The sequence below is a fragment of the Mixophyes fleayi genome, chromosome 11, assembly GCF_038048845.1.
Source record: "Mixophyes fleayi isolate aMixFle1 chromosome 11, aMixFle1.hap1, whole genome shotgun sequence".
In the NCBI taxonomy this organism is placed as follows: domain Eukaryota; kingdom Metazoa; phylum Chordata; class Amphibia; order Anura; family Limnodynastidae; genus Mixophyes; species Mixophyes fleayi.
Genome location: NC_134412.1, coordinates 57,756,752 through 57,770,227, shown reverse-complemented (window position 1 = coordinate 57,770,227; position 13,476 = coordinate 57,756,752).

Below are 13,476 nucleotides of genomic sequence, written 5' to 3'. Positions count from 1 at the left end.
TAACTGTAAGGTCTCTATGTTCACGACACAACAGTTTTATGGTTTTATTCTTAAGAAAACACACAGGTTGTTATTAGAGATGTTCAGTGACCCTTATGTTTCGGTTTTGGTTTTGTTTTTAGCAAAACCGTCCTTGCGTGTTTTGGTTTTCTAAAGTCCTATTTTTTTTTTTAGAAAATCACATAATTCGGCTCTTTTTTAATCCCTACATAATTATTGACCTCAATAATATTAATTTCCAATCATTTCCAGTCAATTTTTGTCAAGTGGCAAGAACACTGCTACCTGTCCTGTTTCCGTCCTGAGCAATGACACTGGAGAATGGAGAGTGACAAAAACATTGCTACCCCTGTTTCTGTGTGAGCAATGACGATGGATCACCTGGAGAGAGAGGTATTTATGGAATTCAAAACCTGCGAGATCCGACGAAAAACAATGATGTTTTGCCTCGATTCAGATCCAAGGACTTCTCGGATCCCCTAAGTTCGGGTGGGCTCGGTTTTCAGAAAACCGAGCCTGATCATCTCTAGTTGTTATAAAAGTTTTCAGTTGTGTATGAGTTGTTAATACACATTGATTTGTTTAAAGAGCCCTGTTCCTGTTACTTCTTTACAAGATCCCACTCATCAATATTTGCATCAAGCTGAAAATGCAAAATCAGCACAAACATAAAACTCATGGACAGAATACTTAGAATTGTACAAAGCTGCACATAACCAAAGTATATAATTCAATACTTATGTTTGATATTATTTTTCATGCTTCATTTAGTATTCTTGAACACTACTCACACCACTGTGCAGCCCTGGTTATATTCTGCAGTGCTAGCTCCTTAATTATATGTTGGAACCTAGTGCTTTGGAAACTGGGTGCCTTACATAAAAGACTCACATAAAATAAACATATAAATAACAAAATATGATTACAGTGAGAGAGTTTAATGGACCACACTGACATAAGGCACTAAAATTGCTTATCTAGGACACAGACACTTTCAATCTGAGATGCGCTTTTGGAAAATTACTTCCCTTAAACGATGAACTGAAAGTAAATCTTTGCATATTTCTATGGTCAATGTACCTAAGTGGCACTTACAGCAGGTGGAGACTCCACCCCCCATTACAGACTGTGACATGTGTGACTGGAGATGAGATCTGATGCTCCTTCCTTGTTTCTGCTTACACAAACAGTGAGTGCGCGGCAGCATGAAGGTGTGTGACGTCATTGTCACATCTTCATGCAGGGAGGAGCAGGGGCTGGTGATTCGGTTTGTGTAAAGCAGCGTGAACTGCTGCTGGTCAGGATAATTTAACTGTGAGAGCACTGCTCATGATGGACCTATTTGTGAGTGGACTGTGCCAGATGACCCCCACCCTGCCCGCTGCATTGGCCCCCAAAGCCCCAACTCCAGGTGCTCTGCCCATGCTACACTCCTGAGTGTGAGTGTGAGTCAGCATGTATGAGAGAAGGAGTGTGTTTGTGTGAGTGAGCCAAGCTTTGCCTAATAGGCTCCTTCCCTCCAGCAGGGAGGGAGGGAATTAGTGTGTGTGTCCTAAGTGTGTGCTTCCATCTGTTCTGCTGCCAGACACCAATATGTCAACTCCCCTTTCTGCTGCCAGACACCCCATCTTCCATATCCCCTGTCGAAGTCGTATAATTGGATGAACGAAAGTATATTGGTTAATACTGTTTTGCCGTGCGATTGCGATGCGAACGCCACGTAACACAGATCCGTACGCCACCTAACACAGCGCATGGTGCGATCGCACGGTAAAATACGCACGCACACACTCGCATTACAACATTTAGTTATCTATATAATTCATATTCATATTGGTTCCGTTACACTGTAATTTATGAGCAGATAGTATTTGGTTTATTATTAGTTTATATAATATGATTATATGTACATTTTAGTGTTATTAAAGGTTTAGGTTATAGGAAAGGTGTCATGCCTGATATCATATTGATCCCCTATTCATCAGCAGCTGTCCGGTGCAGTCTGCGAAGAGATCGCACATTGCATACTTTAGTTATTGATATTAGGGAATAAACCTTTGTATGATGCTGGCTATGAACGGAGCAGACCCCCTGGAGAGATGACCCCTACCTTTGGATTCCTTAGATTGAATCAGCCTATGACCTGTTTACCCTGGAGCCACCCTTTGTCTGGACCTATAGAAACAATCTACGTCATCTCTATTCTCTGTAACACTGAATGTGTATATATGATCATAGTCGGGCACCCAGCCTGCAGTCAACTCTGACACAGTATTCTAAGCAGATATACAGTCCATTGGGTCCCGTGGATGCGCAGCGAATGCATGCAATAAGAGCGCGGTATGTATGTATCTTTTGGTATTGGCTGTGCTGTACTGTACTGTATTATTTAATAATGTATTGAATTGTTAACTTTTTACATCTGCTAAAATAAATCACTTTGTGCGTTGGAAACACATACAATCGATTGGGCAATGCTTATTTGAAAATGATAGAATTACTTTAATAATTTGGGGGCTTGTGAGCTTAGGAGGTTACGTTATCTGAAAGTACTCAACGCTTGCGGATTTCGGTTGCTCAACAAAGGGTGGATATTGATGGACGCTTCTCATACGGGAAAGAACGCAATGTGTTCAAAACCTGTTGTTCATTTTGTGTTGAGAAGCCGAATGTCCGCAGTTGCGTAAACTGAAGGAACGCTAACTAGAATCTAGGTACAGCGGCATCTGTAATAATTAGAAGGTACCAAAAGAAAAAAAAAATTATTATGTGGGCTGACCATGCCACCTCTAGTGGCTGGCCCCACACTCTCTGGATGACCAGTGACCGGGAGCTGCATCATCACAGAGGAGAAGGTAAGTTATTTGGGTATTCATTTGATAGGGGAGAGGGGGGCATTAACTGTGATTGGGGGGGTGAGAGGGGCAAATTTACTGCGATTGTAGGGGGTAGAGGGGAACATTCACTTTGGGGGGGAGGGGAGAGAGGAACATTTGCTGTAATTGCGGGAAGGGGAGAGGGGGACATTCACTTTGGGGGAAGGAAGAGGGGGACATTTGCAGTGATTACAGGGAGAGGGGAACACTTACTTTGGGGGGAGGGGAACATTTACTGTGATTAGGAAGTGGGGGGAGGCATTTACTGTTATGAGGAATCGGGGAATGTACTGTGAGGAGGGATAGGGGGCGCATGTATAGCGAAGGAGGGGGGCACATGCATGTGGAGGGGGAACCCTGCCAGATTAATTATTACTGGGCCCCCCCTGCCTGGGCAGCGTCAAAGCAACTTCCTATGTTCCCTGACTAGGTGATTCTGCGTGATTCCTGTGTACCTGTTCTCCTTGCTGACTGCTCAGATTATCTCTACTCAAGTGTACCAGACCCAGGCTTGCTGACTACGTATATATCTCCACTCCAAGTGTACCAGACGCCGGCTTGCTGACTACGTATATATCTCCACTCCAAGTGTACCAGACCCCGGCTTGCTGACTACGTATATATCTCCACTTCAAGTGTAACAGACCCCGGCTTGCTGACTATGTATATATCTCCACTCCAAGTGTACCCGACCCAGGCTTGCTATGTATATATCTCCACTCCAGTTAAATTACGTGTTGGTCTTCAGTCCGTTTTTACTCTGCTTGGAGAAACACTACCTCTCTGTCGTGGAGGGAGTACTTCATCGCAGATCCAGAGAACAAGAGGTCTCCCATCAACTAAAGGTCATTTTAGTCTCAAAATACTTATCTGTGAGCGTACACACACAACACTGTCTCAGGCATCAGACATACACAGTATTTCATGGACCCCTATCACTACACCCCCCAGGGGGCCCTTCATGTCCCAGTCCAACATAGGTCACAGTAGATTAAATTGCCCAATTGTAAAATAACAATAACATAGTTGGCCTCATGTTAATACAATTTAAAGGGACACTTTGCTGCTGAGCAGATGAATGTAAGCATGTCCTTCTAAATACTTCCTATTTGTAATATAGCAACTTATATATAGCAATAGTTTCATTCTTTATGTACAAAAGCAGGAATTGTACTGTGCGGTCGTTCAATAGTGAGAAATGGGGACAATAAATTTTCCCAGGACAAATCCAAGGGGCTGGCTCGCAAATTTTAGCCTTGGGGGCAAAACTCGGTTCAGCAGCCTATTCGGAACAAAGTTAAGGTAGGCCAGTCACCCAACCCATGGGACAGACCCGGAGGGCAGATGCACCACTGCCCCCAGCCTAGCCAGCCTTTGATGAATCCGTAAAACGGTAAAATGTACCAGTAAATTAGGAGCAGTTTGCAACTATGTAATAATAATTCTAAATGCTCTTTTAGTCTTGGGTTGTCAGGGCAATAGTTCGGGAAACCGAACATATAGACAAATGGACACGGAATTCTGCAAAAAACATTTACTATTTTTGTTTCTTTGCAACAATTAGAAAGACGCTGAGTTAAATTGCATACACTTTCATCTAAAAAAATTCTTCTATACATAAGGACTGTCATTACATGCATCCCTATGATGTATAATAACCACTTCACACAAAAAAATGACACCCGGTATGGGCAAGCACACAATGTTTCCAGGGATTCCACCATAAAAGTTTCTCAAATGAAAAGAATACAAAAGGAACATATGAAAAGTGAAAGCTTACCACTCAGTACAAGTATTTCCATAGGTCTGCTAGATAAGCAAATGAAGAATGGTTTGGCTGTTGGCAGCGAATACAGTAGTCACATTTTTTTATTACCTCTGAGCAATATTTATTATGTTGGGGGATCCCAGAAACCCTAGAAACCATCCACACCTCCTTATTAATGCAGTTTATTTAAGTTATGTTAATTGAGTTATTAAAATAACGTTTCCTAATGTATGTTTTAAAAACATCATATATGTATGTCAATATATTCTCTAAATGATTATGTTCATATGTGTATGGGGGTGTTTGTTAGACTTTTTTTTACACTTTATATCAATGTATTTTTAATCTAATGGCAATGAAAGCCCAAATATTTTCGTTACATTGCACATGCGCAAGCCAGCACACAAAACATCAAAAATTGGCCTGGAAAAACTGTATGTCATAGTTGCCAACTTTTTCTAGTTTGCTTCAGGGAGATCCCGGGAGAGGTGGGCGTGCGGGGCTTGATGAATCGCATCATTTTGGCCCCACCCCCTAAACAATTGTCACAACAATTGACGCTAAGATGATGCAATTTTGCATCATTAAGCCCCCCCTGTCCCTTATCTATTGCGGGGGCGAGAACCGGGAGGTTGCCCTGCTCTCCCGGGAGCCCAGGAGGTCTCCCAGAAATGTGGGAGTCTCCTGGGAGAGTAGGCAACTATGCGGTAAAGAAAAGCAGCTCATGAATCTCTAGAGACTGAAATGTCTTTTACATTTCTGTCTTCATTACTGAACTCATGTTGTCTTACCTGTAGGTCTTTGATTAAATCTTGGTCTCCATGAAAATGGTCACCTCCATAGGCATCAATACAAGGACATAGGACACAATTTCTGAACTGTGTCATCATGCCACATTTGGCGAAGCCAACCACGTCTTGTACTGGCTCAGCATCAGGGAGAATGCCAGACTCTTCAGGGAGTGGGGGAGAACACCCCTATTTCAGGGAGTCTCCCTGACATTCAGGGAGAGTTGGCAAGTATGCTGTATGTTAACTATTACCCATGTGAGCCAACATCAGCGGGGCAGCTGAGTAAGTTTGGGCGATAAGGGATTTTATTATCTCTGATACTCATCAACATAATGGTGGCAATATTAATAACCACCATGAGCAAGGCCCGCTGGTTAGTGTCACCCTGATATTTTGGCCTAAGAACCTTAAATGTATGTAAAAACATAAGCCTCAGGGTTATATCCCAAAGGTAGCCAGTAATATTGATAATGAGTTCTTCCATTACATCTCCATTCAATATACTGTAACTGAAACTGGGAGCACACTTTTTGGTTTTTAAACATACAGTATTGATCACAAAATGTAAACCTTTGTATTCTGGAGTGAAATGCAGCTGGAGTGACCTGTAGGTCTGTGAGAAGAGACATTTCTTTGCCAAACGTAGTGCAAGATATTGCTTGTCTTCTAGCAGTAATTGCTGATATGACGTCTGACGTTAGTAGTCAAACCTCTTATACTGGGCCATTGTTTACATTCGTCTGGTCAATTTATTCGTCTGTTCTGTTGTATATGGTCTGTTTCACTGAAATACTGCACTTTCTCAACTGTATTTGCAAAACAACCTTTGGGACTGTAATGAAAACTGCTTCACAAGTAATTGTACAAATTAGGAGCTGTAAATTATAGCAACCAATCATATTGAGAATTTGCATCTAAAATAATGAAAATAATAAGTAAAACAAAAAATAAATGATTAAGAAATAAAAGAGGATAAAATGTGTACCATGTTCCAAAAGGCCTAATTACGAAGGTCCAGATTTCAGCGAGACAGTTCCAATATCTGGGTTCTGTTTCATCCGGATAGGGAACGTTGGGGTAAAGGAAGTGTGACAGGATGGACCACCTATCCCACCCTGTCTGTTGTTGCTGGGAACCGGCTGGGCTTACTTTGGCACCGTTCCCTTTCGTTATCCCAAATGCGCCCTATTGCCGCAGTAGGAGGGGCTTACAATGCAGTTTAGTAAATATACCCCCAGTAGTGGTTTCCTTTAGCTTCCCTGTGTTTATATCATCTTGTCCTTATTCCTCTTCTCCTCTTCATCTTTTTCTTCTGTGCTTTTACTGTTTTTTTTTGTTTCTTCCCTCCCCTCTGACAACCATTTTGATAGTATACGGTCCTGTGGTTTTAGTTTACATGTGTGATCAGTTTTTAGGTTAATTAGTATTTTTATGCAATATCAATCTTATCAATCATCATATAGCAATATATCCTCTTCTTTAACCACTTAAGATCATGCATGACATATAGACTTATACAGACTTGCCAACTCTCCCGAAATATCCGGGAGACTCCCGCATTTTGCGAGAGTCTCCCGGGCTCCCGGGCGAGTGTGGCAATCCCCCGCATCTGGATAATTCTGCCCACTTCCTAGTGAAGTGGGCAGAATTAAGTCCCAAACGCCGCGATTCCCGGTGAATCGCTGCGTTTGGCCCCGCCCCCCGCTGTCAAATGACGCATTTTGCGTCATCACGTCATGGGGGCAGGTCCAAAATGACGTCACTTGGAGCCCCGCCCCCCGTCACGCCCACCTCCTCTGCAGGCTCCCGGATTTCACCAACAGAAAGTTGGTAAGTATGGACTTATATAGTGACACAGCATTTTATTGTGCACACATGCTTTTTTTTTTACTAGTTTCCACATTGTATTTGTCCATCTATGAAGATCAATAGCTCATAGCAATAAGGGGACATTTGGACTGTCTTATGTGTTTACTTCAATGGGTATATTTACTAAACTGCGGGTTTGAAAAAGTGGAGATGTTGCCTATATTAACCAGTCAGATTCTAGCTGTCATTTTGTAGAATGCACTAAATAAATGAAAGCTAGAATCTGATTGATTGCTATAGGCAACATATCCACTTTTCCAAATCTGCAGTTTAGTAACTCTAGCGCCAAGTATCAATTTAAAAAAAAAAGTTAGCTTTTATTTACATTGATCTTTGCTTATTAATGTGCTTCCTTATAGCTTGCATAAATTGAGATTATCTAATAAGTAACTTATGGTATAAATTTATTTAAAGGAAATAGCGCAGGGTGCTAATTTGTATAATTGCCAATGGACTTATTTTTGATATTGTGTATATTTTGATATAGGAAATCTTTATTTTTGAGACCAGGGGAGAAAATTTGCCTTTTCTGTTTTAACCTTGCTAGAGGAAATGCGTTATTTCTGATGTATATATCTTATACAATAAGCCTTTATTTAGAAAGTCTTTTGTATATCTTGGTGTAAGGAAATGCCTTGTTTGAGGTTTTGCAACTTTTCTTGGGAACTTCTTTTCTTTGGAGGAAATGTGTATTCTGCAACTGTTGGAAGAAAGCACCCATGTTAATCTCATGTTGATTAGACCTTTTGATGTGAGTGTCCAATGCACCCTAAGGGAAAGGAAGGGGTAATTAGACTTGCTGTCAGATATCCACTGTGTCCAAGATAAAATGCAGGAAGTCACAGCAATGTTTTAGGATATCACAGATAAGCGTAAATATTGTTAGCTTTGCATTGCATGTAAATCCATGTTTGGGTAAACAGATTGCATCCTGATTCTAAAAATAGCCTGTGAGGCTGTGTCTAAAACTGTATAAAAAGAGAGCCCTTGTAAACTGAAATGTATCATTCTGATGTTCCATCTGACTAACCACTGATGCCTTTAATCAGTGGAACTGTCCTTCCAACTTCTTCGACCATGGCCTTATCTTTGTGGAGTTTGTATGTTTTCCCCGTGTTTGCGTGGGTTTACTCTGGGTGCTCCGGTTTCCTCACACACTCCAAAAACATACTAGTAGGTTAATTGGCTGCTATCAAAATTGACCCTAGTCTATCTCTGTCTGTTTGTGTGTGTATGTTAGGGAATTTAGACTGTAAGCTCCAATGTGGCAGGGGCTGATGTGAATGAGTTCTCTGTACAGCGCTGCGGAATCAATGGCGCTATATAAATAAGTGGTGATGATGATAATGATGATGATGCATCATTCTGATGTTCCATCTGACTAACCACTGATACCTTTAATCAGTGGAATTGTCCTTCCAACTTCTTCAATATTGCTGTAATCCTGTGACCTACAAATTAGACCCTAAATCTAATCTGTCCTCCGGCTGTTTTTGAGGTTTGGACCCAGCTCTCCAGTACCACTGCTCTGCCACTACCCAGCAGCTCTGGCCAGTGTGATAGACTGGGGTGGATCCATTCACAGCATCCAGATCCATTATAAACGGTCAGGGGTACCAGCCCAAGTGTACCAGCACAGGAGTTACACAGGAGTTACCCAGAAGGAGCGTGGTTCTGGACGCCATAAAGGAGTCCAGTGGTGGCAGCATGCTCCTCCTACTGCATCAGGAGGCGCGTATTCGGAATAACGAAAGGGAGCTGTGGCAAAGCAAGCCCAGCCGATTCCCAGCAGCAACAGACAGGGTGGCATAGGCGGTCCATCCTGTCACAGGGATGCTCCTTATATGCTGTCCACACCAAATGTATTTAAATGGGGGATACTTATTTTGCACTTAATAAAGTTGCTCCCGCCCTGTCAGCGGAGCCCACAGTTATAAGTGCCCACATGCAGGGAAGGGGGAGACTCCCACTGCCCCCCTGCAAGGTGCACAGCTGTTGCCTTTCCAGCAGCCCCCTCTGCCCACAGGTGTCATTTTACTATGACACCTACACCCCTGCTTTGGTGCCTGCAGTGTCAGGGCCCACTAGAAAATTTTCGCAAGGACACTTCACCTCACATTAATGCACCCTCCCTCTCAACCTTCCCCCTGCCCCCCCCCCCAATACTCATGATTTTGCCAGTGCCCCCCTCCTCCAGTACAGACTTCTCTCTTCCAACCTCCCCACCCCCATGTTCCCAGCCAGTCCCTGCTTTCATGATATGTTGGCCAATCAGGCCCTGTTACTGCTCTGATTTAGGACTTTGCTTTGTTATTAATTTCAGTAATGCTGCATTCCCTCTCCCCATTTGTAGCCTGAACTATTCTCATTATCATATCATATCAATTTACATTGATGGCAATTTGGTTATATAAAATATGTGAACGTGCCCATTAGGGACTGTATCAATGAAACTGCTCATTACTGTCTTTGTGACAGAATTTGTGAGCTGTGTAGCAGAATCCCTGGTGAACTCGTATGACAAGTTTAATTGATGTTTAAAAGTTTGACTGTCCATAATATAATTTGATGTATATTTCTTTGCTCTGGCACATCTCCATATACTATAAATATATCAGTATGTGTATGCCATACTTGCCAACTTTTAAATAGTGAAGTCCGGGAGATCCCGGACAGGGGGCGCGGCTGGAGGGTGGGAAGGGACGGGGTGCAGTCATTCGCATCATTTTGGCCGTAAACGTCATTTTTGTTGCGGGTGTAGGGGAGGTCAAAATGGCACGATTCACTGCGAATCACGTCATTTTGGCTAGCAAATTGCAGAATGCAGTAGACTTGCCTGCTCTTCCAGGAGACCAACCCAGATTTCGGGAGTCTCCCGGACATTCCGGGAGAGTTGGTAAGTATGGTGTATGCAAGTTTTTACTACACTTCATTTTGTCCCGGCAACAGTTCATACTGAAAGGCTCTGCTATAAGGAAGGCCGGTAGTACAACTGATGTTATAGAAGAGCTGCTCTCAAAGCACAGGAATCAGTAGCTTATAGGGTGATACTGAAGGAAAATTACAAAGCATGTTTTCTGGTTCTATCACAAAGCAAAAATAATTTTTGTTTGTACTTGTAAGCCCAATAGCATATGAGGCTTTCGAGAAGTCCATTGCCTTTGTCTTTCTATTTGTCATATGTACAAAACTTTTATACCAAATAGTTGACAACACTAATAGTTTCCTACTATAAAATTGAACAACATGCCTCTATTGCCCTACATTTCAATTTAGTATTAAACCCATTTCTGAGAACATTAACATGCAGTTTTACAATTGGAGGAATAGAAGTGTCTAACCTCTAACCAGCGATGGCTCACATCCTGTCCCCCTTAACACAACACAAGTTTTCACAAAATTTACTCATCATGCCTGGCCCATCTTGGAGCATAATGCAGACAATGACCTAATAGGACTATTAATTGTAAAGGGGTGGAAATGACTTTCTATCACCGCTTACCACACAGGACACAGTGGTCTGTGTCCTGTCCTTCTATCATGAATTTTACTGTGCTGGTCTTTTGTGGCTCATAATTGCTGTGTGTGTTGATCAGTGCTGTACTGGTTAAGCCAAGAATACATACATTGCAACTTTTATAGGTTGGATTGTATTATTTTTGGCGAGAGTCAACCGATCACACATTCCAGGCCTGAAGCACCAGGGAGCAGATCTGCAGATATGTCTGCAGATGCGTTTACTGGGTCCGCTCTGTACTCAGCATAATTTACTTTCCAATTTGTTTTGTGACCAGCTTGAGACTGGTCATAGCTTTGTCCAATACCCCCTCCGACCAAACTTTTTGGGGTAACTGGTAGTTGCCACTGGTGCACTATTGTGGCTATGGATAGAGAGGCCCTGTTCATTACCAAATCTACCCTAGAATCATGGCTGACATATGATGTTTATATGTTTTCTTTTAAACACTGATCATCGTCAATCATAATAAAAGCCTTGAATAGATTTTTTGTAATTCAGGTATAACTTGGGGGTGCGGGTTACACTAGGAGAGATCCCATAGTTTGTGAGAATATTCAGTCAACAGATATCTGTGCTAAGCCAGACCGAGGCCTGTGAATGAGGCCAGTTGTTCAAAGCAAGAAGCATGGTGTGACAGCATCACTGAGTTTGGACATTCTACCAGCACTGTTGTCCAGTTTTGAGTCAGATGAGCACTCTGCTCTCATACCCTCTTTTAAAATAAGAGGGCGGCTGATAACTTTGTTGTAGCAATGGCAATAGATTGGCCACATGGCCCTAGTGCTTGTTAAAGGGCAGCAGCTCCCCAGACATTGAGGGCTGGGCCTGTATGGCTGTGTTTTTTTGTAAGTAGCTGTAGAGCCAACAGGTTTTTGGAACTGGTAATAGCCGATTGGTGCTGACATAAAGGTATTTAAGATAATTTACAGAAATGAATACACACGCTTTGAAAATTTTTAATGCATATACGAGTGGACCTTTAAATAACTATTTTTAGGATACTGGCAGAAATTGGCATTGCCCTCCATGACTAAGTAATTGTGTAATACACGCAAGGCCGGGTGTATTTCCCTGCATGCATCACCATATACAGTTATATCCCTTGCATGTCCCCATGGTCTTTCTGAGTGCGGATTTACTCCTTTATCTGTGCTTGCTTCTAACTTTACATGCACAACAATGCATTTGCTTGAAGCTGGTCCAGAAAAAAGTAAAGCATCAGAACGCGATTAACAACGTTAGTAGTAATGCGGTCTTTGGACATAATGGATTTCAATTTCAGGATTTTGGTGTATTAAGTAACTATCATAGACACTATAATGGGTTACTGCCGCCCTCCTATGGACAAGGTGGTGCCCTTGAGAACTGATTTTGTCAATCAAGCGCGTGGTTGAAATATCCTGTAGATGGGTTTAATAGGTGTTAGGGTCCCTTAATTTTGCTTACCGCATTATCCCAAAAGTTAACATTTTTGCTGGAAATTGCAGCGGGCGACGGGCGGTGTAAAATGTGCCACTTCTTCCCCTGTGTTTAGGATTATTTAGTTTTGGACTGCTTAAAACATTATATTTTGGGTTCTGGGGACGCTTTGATAACGTACTTTCCCATTTTGACTGTGTGACATTTGGGGAATTTGCTCCTTGTGCTGTTCTTAATGGTGCCATCAGGTGCTTACTGTGGTTCGGGGGGTAACCGATTATGAAGCTTTATAATTTTCCCTGGCATTCCAGAGCCCTTAGAGTGAGCAAGCTGGTATCTGCATCTAAACTCCTCTTATTGGTTAAGAATGTTATTTTAAGAGATGCATCCATAATATGCAAGTTGAACAAATCTAAAACAGATCGATGATTGGGTGGTTGGAAATACTCCGCCTATGAGACTTAAATTAGACTTGCTCAATTATAGTACCGTGCTCCTTGTTGGCTTGTTCACTTTTCGCTTTTGGAGATAAGGGCATGAAGGGATTTACCTAATTTTTCCTCAGATGGAGGGCCTCATAGCATGAGCACCTTTTAAGTTTTTTACAGTTTTATCTTTATAAGGGTTGCCTCTTCCACAACCGCACCCACCTCCCCCTCTCCAGTATTCACATGCTGGTAAATCCTGCTTTGCTTACCCAGATGCATCTCAATTTTTATTCATGTTTTTGTGATTTGTGAATTTTTCATGGTGATGAATTCATTGGTTTGTGTGATTTATGACTGTCATGGTGTTGGATTTACCACCATGCCTATAACTGATACTCGGGATGTATTCTGAATTACATATTGTTTCCCAAAGCCCCTTCCAGTTTGGGTGGCTGGCCGCTCCTTCATCTTCTAGGTTGCCTGTCATTCCTTGACCTGGGACTTGTCCAATTTTCCCAGCCTGGTGTGCAATCAGTGGTTAGGTGGGGTATAGCCGGCCCAGTTTCAAAGACTGGTGCTTAATATGATCGCCAGAGATTGAGCTCCAGAACCTTTAGTGATTCTCTTAGGGGTTAACGACTTGGGAAAAGGTAAAACTATCGTGCTCGTTTTGCATATCATAGCTGATTTGCAGCTCATAAGATGATTGTTGGCTTGCACTTAAGATTTGCTGGTCCAATATCATCTCTCAACTAATTTGGCAGCGTGCCCCTTAGTGGACTGGTCATGGACAAGGTTAGACAAC